Source organism: Pituophis catenifer, unplaced genomic scaffold, assembly GCF_029215685.1.
Source record: "Pituophis catenifer annectens isolate HBS135680 unplaced genomic scaffold, rPitCat1.0.hap2 SCAF_7, whole genome shotgun sequence".
NCBI classification, from domain to species: Eukaryota; Metazoa; Chordata; class Lepidosauria; order Squamata; family Colubridae; genus Pituophis; species Pituophis catenifer.
This window is the reverse complement of record NW_027256887.1, coordinates 66,802,640-66,817,432: the sequence shown is the minus strand read 5'-3', so window position 1 is coordinate 66,817,432 and position 14,793 is coordinate 66,802,640.

Here is a 14,793-nt window from a genome sequence, read left to right as displayed (position 1 = left end):
AAAAACATCACAATGCTCAATAGTATGGTTGGTGGCCATAAAAAGTAAAATATTATGAGAGAACAGAAATTATGTAATTTATTCAATTCAGAATGTAGAATATAAAATAACAAAGTTTGATAGGAACTTGGAAGTCTTTTAGTGTAATCCCCTGTTCAAGCATGAGACTTTATACCATTTTGGACAAATGGTTGTCCAATCTTTTCTTGAAAACCACCAATGATGGAGTACTCACAATTTCTGGAGGCAAGCCCTTCCACTGATTAATTGTTCTCATTGTTAGGAAATTTCTCCTTAGTTCTAGGTTGGATCTCATTTAATGGTCTTGCATCCCATTCCTTCTTGTCCTGCCCTCAGGTGCTTTGGATAATAGGTCGGTCTCCTGTTTTATGTGAGAGCCCCTCATGTACTGAAAGACTAGCATCATGTCACCCTTAGTCTTTTTCTTAGACAAACCTAATTCTCTCAACCATTCATTGTACAACTTAGCCTCCAGACTCCTTATCATCTTTGTTGCGTTTCTCTGCACTCTTTTTAGGGTCTCAGCATCTTTTTTGTATCATGGTGACCAGAACTTCTATTTTAAAGAAATGAAATGAAAACGTTTGCTGAAGTTATATTAAAATTTAGAGAATATATTTATGATGATATGGAATACATGACCATCAGGAGAGAATATAAGTGTTTTCTTTCATAAGCAAAACAGAATAGCAACAAGAAATCCCTAATTTCATTCAGATATAACCCGGTCCAGCTCTACTTAGACATTATATTATATAATAACATTATTCTCAGGCATTCACATGCTTACGACAAAGTCAAACCAATGTTTAAAAAGTATTTCCAATATAAACTTCAAAAGCAAAGTAGGAACAGCTAGAAACAATGATTGAAGTGAGATAGGTATAACAAGAACACTGGAACATGAGTTTAAATCTTTCTCATTTTGGCCAGATCACATTTATTATTTCTTTCGAAACATGCCTAGAATTATCCCACAAAGTTATTTTTTTTGTATCAGTCTGTTCTTCTCCGTTTACCATGAGTTTCTCCAATATATCTTTCTAGTTGTTTTGAAATATAAATTACATTAATCCTAACTAATAAGGCCAGTGGGCAGAAATAATAGGTGTATAGTCTAGTATATATGGGGGAATGAAAGTTTTAAAATAATGGAATGCTGATTTAGCCAAATTATCAATGACAAAAAACTAGCTAATTAGCCGGTTATTCGACGTATGCTAAATAATGCATGATGAGATGTGTTACTCTATGAGAATTTCGAGGCAACACCCACAAGAGAAAAATCAAACCCATCTTCTATGGTTTCTCATTGGGAGGGATTTATTCCCTCATGAAAGAGTTGGCAATTCCTCTTAAGACTTGAACTTCATCCAAGTCATAATTACATCCGTTTGAAATTCCATAAACTGGGAACCAGCCTTCAGCTATTCAACAAGTTTCCTGTATACCACGTGCTTTAGCAACATACTTTGGCAACCATCGAGTTTGAGCTGCCCCAAACAGCCAGCCATTCCTCACTGGACACACCATGAAATGTTTGACTTGACTTGGTCAACATGAGCTGAGGATTCAAGGAAAATATCTGCCTTGCATTGGTTGCTGGAAGCATGAAAAAGCAGTGAAAGTTCTACTGCATTTATTGAAAGGGAGGTTTCTCTGGATTTCTTGAAATGGATCACCTCATGGGTTAAATGCTTGAAAGCACTGATTGTAGACTGCTAATATGGACAATTGTACCATTAAAAAAAAACATTTTGAAAATTTCCTCATGTACACAATTGGTAATTATGCAAGAATTCTAATGTAATTGATCACCCACAGGAATTCAGTCATTGCATTTTCTGTTTCAGCACATTAGCATTTTTCAAAATCTACTAAACCACTTCTATTTAAAGTTCATTTCGATCTCATGATCAAAAGGAATAAAAGCTAAAACATAGCTATCATTTTCCTCCATTATAGGATCGTCTCCTGTCTGTCCCCTCCCTGCTTTCAAACAAAAATACCTTTCATATTTTCAGACAAAAGCTTAGCAACCTTTTAGCTTTGTGGTGGCTGAACTGAGGTAGTATTAAGCTGGAAAAGGAGAAAGAAAAGGTGATCCTCCAATATGGTCTTCTCAGAACCAGGATTGGTTCTCCAGAATATTAGGGAACACAGTGGAGGACTATTCCTTATTTCTCTTAATTTTATATCAGCCATTTCTAATGAAGCACCCTCCAAATATCTTGGTTTTGTAGCTACCAGAATTCTCAAATATTATGTTATGCAATTTCTGGAGTAACACATATGACCGGGGAAGGCAGTCTGGGTCAGTCTGGATCATTAGTGATCTGCTTGCAGAGGCCTCTCTAAATATCCTCATATTTAGATACATTTGGAATACAGCCATTTACTGTATTGGAAAATTTATCTCAGTATAACTGTGGGACCATTATGGAACAGCCAGATTGCTACACTCAAAAAAAAAGAATGATTATTGTAGAATTTTCCAGATGAAAAAGTCTATCCTTAAAATGGTGTGTTTTGCATTTTCCTAACCTACAACAACTTGTCCAAACTCTTGAAGAAATGACAATATAATAGAGGTAATTTGCATATTGTCATAATTGATTAAAGCTGTTCTCAAGGCTGATGCTAACACAGACACATATGCATTCTGCATACATTGTTATTGTTGTTGTTCACTTGCTAAGTTGTGTCTCATTCTTCATAACACCAAGGACCACAGCACATCAGATCTCCTTATCTTCCACTGTTTCCCGGAATCTACTACCCTACAAAATGACCTTGATCTGAATGGTCAAACAATTGGCAACTCCAAATCTCTGCTAACAAATGCTCAGTCTTGCAGATTGGCAATAAAAATCAGAACATCAAATATAAGCTGGGCGGAAACGATCTAAAAGATGACCCACACTCTGTTAAGGACCTAGGAGTACTCATTTCAAAAGATCTAAGCCTCAGAGCTCACTGTAACAACATTGCTAAAAAGGCACTAAGAGTTGCCAACCTTATTTTACAAAGTTTTCTCTCTGGTAATGCTATACTTCTAACTAGGGCATACAAAATCTTTGCCAGACCTATCCTTGAATACTGCTCACCTGCCTGGAACCCACACTGTATTTCGGACATTAATACATTAGAGAAGGTCCAGAGATATTTTACAAGAAGAGTACTCAACTCCTCTGTTTGGAATAAAATTCCTTATACCATCAGGTTTGACATTTTAGGCCTAGATAGCCTTGAACTATGCCGTCTACGTTCCGACCTATGCTTAGTACACAAGATTATCTACCATAACGTCCTACCTGTTAATGACTACCTTAACTTCAACCACAATAACACAAGGGCTATCAATAGATACAAATTAAATGTAATCCACTCTAATCTTGATTGCAGAAAATACGACTTCAGCAATAGAGTAGTAAATGTCTGGAATACTCTACCTGATCCTGTTGTTAGTTTCTTTAACCCCCATACCTGTTACCTTAAACTGTCTACCGTGGACCTTTCACATTTTTAAGAGGTCCCTAAGGGGGCGTGCATAAGCGCACCAGTGTGCCTACTGTCCCTGTCATACTGTCCCCATTTATATGTACTTATTTTATGTGTTTATGGCTATGTTTTGCTTATTTATATCCATTTATTTGTGCCAATTTTCATGTGTCCATATCTATGTCTATACTGATACTTGTTTCCTTGTACTTGTTGACAAATATTAAATAAATAAATAAATAAATAAATAAATAAATAAATACCTATGTCCAAACTCAGGTCCATTGCGCCAATGACACTATCTAATCATCTCATCCTCTCCTGTCCCTTCTCTTTTTGCCTTCAATCTTTCTCAACATCAGGGTCTTTTCCAATCACTGTGTACATTGACAGAATTTAAACACTAATGATGAGGAGAGAGCAAGGGAAAGAGCAAAGTCTCTTTAATTGTAAATGGATTTTAGTCGGGAGGTTTTAAATTTTGGGCCAAAACTTGTTTAATTCTTTTAAAATTTTAAATTTTGTATTGGGATGTTTTTTATTCTAGGCTGTGCACCGCCCTGAGTCCAGCAGGAGAAGGGCAGTATAAAAATTTAATTAAATAAATAAATAAATAATAAATAAAGTCCAACACAGACAAATAGCATTTAAGTTGGATTAGACGCTATCATGAGAACACTTTAAAAGTTCAGAAACAGTGGTGGCCTACCACAAATATACCATTTGAAGAAGAAGTGGAGAACAACCTCTGCCAATTCTAGACAATAAACAGTAACAGATCATTTACACACAAATGAAAGTGAACTTAGTTCTTGGGATTCCCCCCCACACACACACACCTTTCTTTCAGAAGGGGAAGATAAAAAGAAATTCACTTCAAAAAAGAAAATTTCCATTTGATCTATTGAGAACTCAAAGCAAAGGTGAAGTACCTTCCCAGCAGCAGGTCTTTCTCCAAAAGCACATCAAGTCATTCCCCCTCCCCCAATTTTTCATTTTTATGGCTTTCAGATAATAAAAGCCACTGCATTGGTAGTATAATGTATTTATCTATAATCATCAGTGATGAAGGAAGATAGTTAAGAAAAAAAAAATGAGCCTTATTTGGCAAGATTTTCAGAAGTGTCTTTTCCTTTCTTTCTAGGCCTGACAGAGAATGATTGACTAAAGCACAGGTGGTATTCAGCAGGTTCTGACCAGTTCTGGAGAACCGGTAGCGGAAATTTTGAGTACTTTGGAGAACCGGTAAATACCACCTCTGACTGGCCCTGCCCCCATCTATTGTCTGCCTCCTGAGTCCCAGCTGATTGGGAGGAAATTGGGATTTTGCAGTAACCTTCCCCTGCCATGCCCACCAATCCATGCCACGCCCACCAAGCCACACCCACAGAACTGGCAGTAAAAAATTTTGAATCCCACCACTGGACTAAAGGTCACTTAACTGGCTTTGTAAAATGGGACTAGAACTCACACTTTCATGCTTTCTTACCTGGGGCCTTATCCACTATATAAAACTAGTCCTCAGATAATTAAGAACAATATTTGTAATGAGAAAATAAACCATGGAATATAGCAGTGGTAGGTTGCTACCGGTTTGCTCCAGATTGGGTGAACCGGTAGCGGTGGTGGTGGGAGGCCTGCCCGGACATCTCTGCACATACGCAGAAGCATCGCGTGCGTGCACCCATGAGCAAACCAGGGGTGGGTTCTACTTACCTTTACTACCGGTTTGCAGCAGGGCTACGTGCACGCGCTTGCTTCGCTCGCACGCACGCACACTCTTCTGCACATGCATAGAAGCTTCTGCGCATGCACAGAAGCATTTTGATGATGTTGGGGTCGGTGGGCAGAGCCTCGCACTGGTTTTACTACCGGTTCTATAGAACCGGTGCGAACCGGGGGCAACCCACCACTGGAGCAAACCGGTAGCAAATGAAATTGAAACTCACTACTGGTATATAAGCCAAGAGCCTACTACATGGAGCAATAGATACCAGCCAGAAAGGGAACAAAAAGACCCAAGATAGGTTGAATAAAGAAAGTTATGGATCCATGTTACAAACATAGCTGGGCTAGGATTTTTATTGTTCCATCACTTGTACTTCTGTTGGTAGTCTTCAGTATATTTAAACAATGATAGGTTTGCTTTACTATTTTATTTATATACTGCCAGAGTTCAGAATAGATGTGGTTTCTTTAGGACTTTTATCACAGTATTTCTTGCCTCGAAAAGCTGAGAAACCACATCACTGAATTCAACCACCATGGCTGGAGTAGGTTTCAGGAACTGAGTTTATAGTTTCCTCCATTTTGTATTGTTAAATAGGAAGGAGATGAATCTCAAACATGTGAATTTTATAAAATATTTGCCTGCTTTTGTATTTCTTGAATTTTTGCTGATTGCTAACACTAATTATTATCAGAGCATCAAGTCAGTCCTATTGAGTGAACCAATATCACCAAGTTTGATGCTTGCCTAGTTTGTTACATAAAGTCATCCACATGTAATATGCCAAAATATAATGCCCCTTTAATACAGCTAAAAACTTCCTGTAATTATTTCTCTGTCTCTTGTACTGCTGTGGAGGAATTCTGACCAGTTCATCCATGGTGAACTGCTTTAGCTCCAGTGGTGGGTTTCTACCGGTTCGCCCCAGTTTGAGCGAACTGGTAGTGGCGGCAGCGGGAGGCTCTGTCCACCCACCTAGACGTTATCATGGATGCTGTGTGCATGTGGTAGCAAAGGTAAGTAGAACCCACTATTGTTCAGTTCAATAATCCTGGAGCAATTTCTTGCCCAAACTGCTGATTTCAGGTCCTGCCACATTTTTATATAGGTGGATCTTGACTTGATCGATTTCTTCTTCATCATTCATTCTCTTGTAGACATGTTTGAAATCATTGCCTTATTACACGATGCACATCCACTTTCATTTCAGGTGACAAAGAAATAGCTTGTATAGTTCATTAATACAGAGCAGAAGTCAGGCTTCCTTTGATGGCAATTCTGTTTGTCCTAAAATGCCAAAGCAAACTTCAATTGTGTATTTCAACCTGGGGGCTTGACAGTTGTTAAGAGGTTTTCTTGTGGCATGCAGTGTTTGATTTCAGCCAGTCATAAGAACTTGCAGGTAGCTTCAAAAAAAAAAAAAAAAAAGCACTTTTGCCTCATTGTCACAGAATATGGCATGAGAAGCTAGAGAGTCATCCAGGTGCTTTTTGGCAAACTTGAGGTAAATGTTGACATTCTTCTTAGTAAGTCATGGCTTCTGCCTTGCTATTCTCCCATAAAACACATTTCCCCCAGTGCTTTTCTAATGGTGGAATCATGAACATTGACTTCAGCCAAGAAGCCTGCAGGTCCCTGGGATGGTTCTGCGGTTCTTTGTAGCTTCATGAATGATTTTATGTTGTGTTGGCGGATTGAATTTTATAGTAGCCCATTAGAGAAAATTCAGTCTTGTCGAAAATCTTCACTTCAAAACTGTATCTCTGGATCTGTGAGGCCCAAAAGGTTTACAGGCTTTTTTGAATCTGCTTGGTATTAATTACTTTTCTACAGAGGTCTTTAGAAATTAATTTTGAATGGGGAATCTTCTAGAATCTGTGTAATGATAACTTCCCTGAGAAGAAGGAAGCCAAAATTTATGAGATTCAAACAGAGCTGAGCTCTCCCAAGCAGCCCTGATTGTTTAAAGAAAATGCTTACATAACTGGTCTTAGTTATCTTTCTATTGAATTCACTGAATTAGGGGATTGAATACTTTTTTCACACAAGCATAATGAGAAGGGTTATTTATTTATAAAATAAAAACAACCAGTCTCAAAGTTTTTCAGATTTATATTCATATTTCCTTTATGTATCAGTGGAGTCCTTGTGCAAATCGGTTCCATGTCAAATTCTGTTCGTGTGGCACAGATATGCAAACATATAGAAAACCTGCAAGTGGGCAAATAATTTTGACAGAACTGTAAATTCAAAAATAGCTTGGTGCTCTTACTGAGTGCTGGTTTACTGGCATATATACAGGTTGCTGGAACCAATTGTGCACTGCTGCAGTTTGGAAAGAAACTCTTGCCTAGGGCAGGGTTGGGATCCAACAAGTTGTTGGGATTTCCAACAATCTCATTTGAGTTCATGCCAGATCTTGTGTGCAACTACTAAGGCCCAACTCAGATTTCCATCTTCTCACATGAAACACAAATTGAGAAATTAATTTTATTCAAGAGAACAAGAGTGATTCTTTGGACTCTAGGAAACACATCTTGATGTTTCCTAAGTATAAGCTTATTATTAAAAGTCTGACTAGTTGATGATTTGGAAATCTGACTAGAAGGACAGGACTCTTCCTAAGGGGTCAAGTCTTCTATCCTTATTACGAACAAGATCTGACCTTAATTAAGTGCAGCAACCATCATAAATACATGCCAGTTGCCAAATGCCCAAATGTCCAAAGGAGAGAAGAAACTTAGAACTAAGGAGAAATTTCCTGACAGTTAGAACAATTAATCAGTGGAACAACTTGCCTCCAGAAGTTGTGAATGCTCCAACACTGGAAGTTTTTAAGAAGATGTTGGATAACCATTTGTCTGAAGTGGCGTAGGGTTTTCTGCCTAAGCAGGGAGTTGGACTAGAAGACCTCCAAGGTCCCTTCCAACTCTGTTCTGTTCTGTTCTGTTCTGTTCTGTTCTGTTCTATTCTATTCTATTCTATTCTATTCTATTCTATTCTATTCTATTCTATTCTATTCTATTCTATTCTATTCTATTCAGTGTGATTGGACACATAAGGAATTTGTCTTTGGTGCATATGCTCTCAGTGTACATAAAAAGACAAGATACATTTGTCAAGAATCATAAGGTACAACACTTAATGATAGTCATAGAGTACAAATAAGCAATCAAATCATACTGGGAAACAATCAATATCAATATTGATTGGGATTAAGGATACAAGCAACAAAGTTACAGTCATGCAGTCATAAATGGGAGGAGATGGGTGATAGGAATGATGAGAAGACTAATAGTAATAGTAACAGTAATGCAGACTTAGTGAATAGTTTGATAGTGTTGAGGGAAATATTTGAAGGTAGGAGTTGAAACAATTTATGTCCAGGATGCGAGGGGGTCTGTAAATATTTTCACAGCCCTCTTGGGGAGGCTGTTACAGTTGTAAGGGTAAGGATCAGTCATAAGTAATTTTTTAAAATGCCATTGTAACTTTGAACGGTTGTTGTAAATTGAGGACTACCTGTAGTAACCATATAGCTTCATTAACTGTTCCTCACTTCCAAGTTAATATTTTTGAAAAATTAAATGGAAACTATGTCTGTGCCTCATATGCTTTTTCCCTATAAATTTTATCTGTAATTGGCAAAGATCAATTTTACTCTGATTAAAATCAGAAAGCTGATTTGTTTCCCCTGTCTAGAACATACTGTAGCCATAGAACAGAAATCTTTCAAATTCAAATGGAAAGTTCCTCTGGGGAAAAAAAAAACAAAATAAAAAACTGAGTGATAAGACTAAATTAGTAAAAAGGTAAAACCCGTTTCCATTGGTATGTTGTGCCAGGCTGCAGGCAAAAGATTACCGATTCATTGTTGTGAGACTACTCTAATTTCAGCCATTGCAGTTAAGATGATAGACTCTTTACCTTATTTGAAAATCAATGCCAGCTTAGATCATGGTTGCAAATAAATGAATTTTTAAGCCTTCAGAGCTGGGATGAGCTGGCCATGTATTTTTCTTTACTGAAATCACCTTCCAATGCAGTCCTTTTGCTTTGGTTAAATGTTTCCAGAATAAGTTTTTTTTCATAAACTTATTTACTGTAAGCCCTGAACTAAAATTTACAAGACTTTCATCTTCTGTCTCCCAATTAAATCAATGAGACTTTCCTATCAAAAAATCTTTTTCCTTCTAGAAGTGTTCTAGTTTTTTTTACTTTTGTTGTTATCAGATCATCCTTTGCTTGCCTTAGAATGATGGTGCATGTATAGTTGGTTTTTTTCTCCAGAGAAAGCAGGCCATGTGCTTGTTGATAAAGATCTGACTTTTTTCTTTTTCTGGTAATATTAGTGGAAGAGCTTTGGCTCCAGCCTGAGGATTCCACAAAATGATGTATGTTTTCAAAACATGAATGCTTTGACTTGGGCCTTAACTTCATTTGATGTCTTCTGAAACCAGAAAACAATTGAAAATAATTCTAATCCAATTCAGGCTGTAATGGGATCGGAGTCATTTTTGCTCTGATCTCTGATCAAGGGCTTTTCAGCTCTTCAATCTTCTAACTTCCTTGACATATACTTACTTCTCTGAATCTCAAGTTGCAGTGAACATGATGGCCCTGATCTACCTTTGTTTATCATCAATAATTGTACCCCCCCTCCCTTTCTACAGCTTTACTGGGATACAAATAAAAAATAGCTACTTTTAGCATGGACTGAATTTTATAAATAGTGTCCAGATTGCCTATGATAGTCATAGAGCAGGACTAAGAGTGATATACCCAATGGATTATGTTGAGGGTAGCATATAAATTTATAGAATTTTCCCAAACCATTTCCAGATGCATAAGAACCCCAACTCCTAGAATTCCAAATCTTAATCTGGTTTAAAAACCAGGGCTATATTAAAAAAAAAATCTAACATCTGGTCAGCAACTAAGTTACACCTTTCAAAAGTTAGTTGAATTTCAGTATATAGTTATTATTTTTAAATATTTTTAAAATAGGAATGTGATGGCTCAGCAGTTAAAGACACTGAACTTATCAGCTGGAACAGCCCAGGTTCGAGACCCGTGCGCTGCATGATGGGGTGAGCTCCCATTACTTGCCCCAACTCCTGCATGATGGGGTGAGTCCAGCTAGTAGTAGTTCAAAAGTATACAAATGCAAATAGATAAATAGGTACCACTGTGGTGGGAAGGTAACAGTGTTCTATGTGCCGCAGTGAAAACGAGTGGACAGGAGAAACCTTTACCTTTTTAAAAATATGCATTTTGACAAATTCTTCCCAAATGTATTCACTCCTGATGTGAACTACGTATTCCAACATTCTTGGCATATGTGGCTCAAAATTTTAATCCCATATATGGGAGGTCACTACCTTGGGAGATGCTAATGTTTAGACTTGGAAACAATCTAATATATTACAATCTAATATAAGGCTACAGGGCTCTAGCAATGACTACCCTAGGAAGAAAGTTGGAATAGGGCCATGTCTGGAGTTGGAAGAATCAAAAGCAGCAACGACACATAATGTGCTGAACGGGTCTTTGGATCAACTGATTACAAGGTAGCTGAGTTCCTTCTGTTCCTGTTTCTGAAAAGGGATTTCTTTTGGATGAAAAGACTTCTCTGTGAATGTTATTATAGCCTCTCTGTTTTAGGAAAGCACAACCATTTTTTTCTGCACAATAAAAACCAAAAGCAACTGTTTGGGTGCTTTAACTAATCCTTCGTAATAATCAGTGGCAGGTAACATGCTGCTTTCAAAATGACAATTATAACATTCAAAATTATCACTTTTATGTTCCTCTCAAGGAAGAGGCAAAATGTACTGTTTGTGGGTGGCAAAACCCTGTAATAAAAATATAGGCAACTTATATTTGACTTTATTTTGCAGGGGAACAAAGGAAGAAAAAATAATGACACTCTTGTATTTCTGTGTATATAGATGAAGATGCTTCTTGGAAATGTATGATTGAAATGTAGGACCTTTCTGATGCTTACAGCAAGTTTAGATGTAAGAGAAAACTGTGGCCAGTTGAGGCTTGGCCATCATTCATTGGAAAAAACAGATGAAACCCAGCTGAAAAAGATGAATAGGATTTACATTTCAGTGAGAAACAGATAGATGTTTGATGTGTGAATTTGTTCAAATCTATTTTACTATTAATTTCCCAGTCCATCATTTTTGTCTAACGAAGTGGGAAATTGTTTCAGAGACTAGACAACATAGTACTAGAAAAAAAACACATAATGTCCCATTTTAGGTCTGCAGCATAATTTTGAGATTCTGATTTTCCTAACCCAGGGGTGTCAAAATCACGTCGTCACAGCGGCATCACGTGATGTATCAAGACTTTCCCCATTTGCTAAACTGGGCGTGCGTGACACATCCAGCTCGCGGGCCGGGGAGTTTGACAGCCCTGTCCTAAGCCATCATAGATAGATGCCAGAAGCAGCCAGGAGAACCTCCGCCGCCCCCTTGCCCCTGAGCTGGCCAGGCACTCTGAACCATGGATGTGCATCGGTGCCGCGGGCTGGAGCTGCGCAAGAAGCCCGCTCAAGCAGGGAGGGAGGGAAGCCCCGGCCCGCCTGTCCTGGCTGACAACTCTGCTCCCCTAGGAAGCGACCGCCGGGATCCCCTCTCCACATCTTTGGGCATGGGAGCTATCGCCCATTGCTCTTCTGGGTTCTGGCACGCTGGCCACCTGTTCTTCACGCGTGCATGCGTGCCAGAAACTGGAAGACTAGGTGGCTGGCGCGCATCTGTGTGCTAAAAACTGGAATATCATTTTCCCAGTCCGTGCATGCGCACCAGGTGGCTGCTCTCCTGGTTTCTGGTGCGCACGTATAGACCAGCTGACTGGCACGCTGGAATCTGGAAAAGCAACGGGCGATGCTCCCATGCTCAGAGAGATGAATCTGCGTGCCACTTCAACTCTCTTGAAGAGATTACTGTGAAGGGCCTAATTCAGGCTCAACCCATGAAGGAGAGCGATAAACAGACAGACATAAAAATATATGTTGACTAGTCATCCCAATCATATATTTTCTTATTCCTTTGGGTCATATTACATAATGTAATTTGTAGAACCATTTTATGGATCCAATAGAAAGAAGCAAACAGCTTTTTGTTCATGGGATTGTTTAAATGTTATTTTTGCATATTTCTTTATAAGGTTTGCTTATTATCCACAACAATTACCATTTTACTTTCATTTAATGCAATTAACACTTTCCGTACTTTTTTCATGTTTTAAACATGATTATATTCCAATTTATATATTTTGTATATTTTATGTGTGTATACATATACAGTCAGGTCCAGAAATATTGGGACATCAACACAATTCTAACATCTTTGGCTCTATACACCACCATAATGGAGTTGGAATGAAACAAACACAATGTGCGTTAACTGCAGACCGTCAGCTTTAATTTGAGGGTATGTACATCCAATTCAGGTGAACGGTGTAGGACTTACAGCAGTTTGTATATGTGCCTCCCACTTAGAAGTAGCATGTAAGTTTAAAATAAAGTGTATTTTAAAATAAAATGTACACCTTTATTTTAAACTTTTCAAGAGCTTATTCTCTAAATTAATTACTCAGAATTTTTTAATGTTTGTCTTCAATATGTATTCATATCGTCAAATACTGCACTGATGCTGACACTGAATTTTGATCAAAGTTTTATACTTTTTGGTTTCTTCAAATAATGTCAGCAACTTTGAGCTCATGCCATGTAATAATCCTCTACCGGAAAGAGACAAAGCAAAGTACCAGCTACAAACTGGTCTCTTTTTCTCTCTTGCAACAGAAGGCTCCCATCTGAAGTTTAATGCACATGCCAGTACATGCTCGAGGAAGGGTATTGCTTTGAAGAGAACAGGGAGCTAGTTATGCATGTTTATATGAGAAAGAACAAAGGTAATAGCTCAGCTGTCTTTGCCAAGATGGAGTATGAGACTGTACACTGCCACTCAAGTGAACAACAAAACCACTAGTTGTGGGATAGGTCATATAGGAATAGAAAGTAAAAAAAATATAGAATTCTGAAGTTCTTGCCTGTTATGGCCTAGATGCTCTTGACTATAGTGGCAAGAATTTATGAGAACTACAGTTAAGAAACACTTAGAAGATACCATACAGCATTATGAGAAACTGAGTAGTTCTTGAACTAATTCTAGTTCTTAGTTATCAAGCAAGTTAGTTAGTAAGCAAGTTATGGTTAAAAAAAGAAGTAGCAGGCATACATAAAATATTATAAAACTCAAATTCCTGAAATTTCTTGAACTAAATCATTAAATTGGGTTCGCTTTGAGGGTTTGCAGGTAGATTAGCAATGCTTTTCAGCTCACCATTAGTTAATAATGTTAGAATTACAGTATTAGCTTCAGTACTTCTCTAAACCTTTATCACTTATTTCTCAGTGGCTCCATTTTTCCATTATTCATGATCTGAGTTCATTGCAAAAAGGGAAATTAGCAAACTTACTCCAGGATCCTCAACACAGCATCCATGGACCTCTTCCTTGTCAATGTTCATGCCCCACATTACTGCTTTTGGGGACAGGCAGCACTTCTCCCCAAGAGTTGCCATGATATTTGCAACAAGCTCTCGATATTCCAAAAGACCAAGTGTGAACTGTATTAACTAGCTAAAAAGAAGTGATATTTTGTTTTCTTTGATGCAAGAACTAGAATCACAAATTATTCCAGTTAGAAAAAGTTTTCTTTAAGAATGAAGTGTATATGTGCTGTCAACATAGGATGAAAAAATAAATCGACTTTTTCAGTACAAAACACATACACAACCAAGTGAATTCACTAACAAAACCCTCTTCATTCATACTCAGTTCTCCTTCAGTGGTACAACTGCTCCTAATATACTGTAAGCCAGATAGTGTAGTTCATCCTTTCTGATGCAGTATTAGGTAAGCAATCTGGATGGCTAAATCAATATTCTGTCTTTAGATATACTGGAGGGCACACATAAACAAAATGTCAGCTGGATCTGCAGCATGCGTTTCTTCAGTGTGCTTGCTATCAGCTGCCATAATAATGGGTAGCGGGGCCTTGGGTATTTGGGATGGGGAAGTAAGTTGGTATAGCCCCATGAGAATGGAAAGGGAGGTTTGCACTCATGAATTATGGAGCTGCTGAAGGGAGGTGTTTATACTCTGTCAAGGCAAACTATCCTGAGACTCCAGATGGGAGAAATACCTGAAGATGGGCTTTTCCACAACATCATACTGGACTTTGATTGGACTCTCAGTGCTGGACCCTGTGTGTGTGGGATGACTTTCAATCTGTAACTTTCACGCATTTTGAATCAGATCTTGCCTTGTTTTCGCTGCTATCATTTCAAACTTAGTAAAACTACCTCTTCTCTAAATCAATGGAGTTTGAGGTTCTCTTTCTTGACTTTTGAACAGAGGCAGGCCTGACAGAAAAGGAGTTCACAAAAACGTAGGAGAGCTTTTTTGTCAGTAATTAGAATGTCGAGTTTTCTCTCTTTCTGTCTCAATACTAAAGACA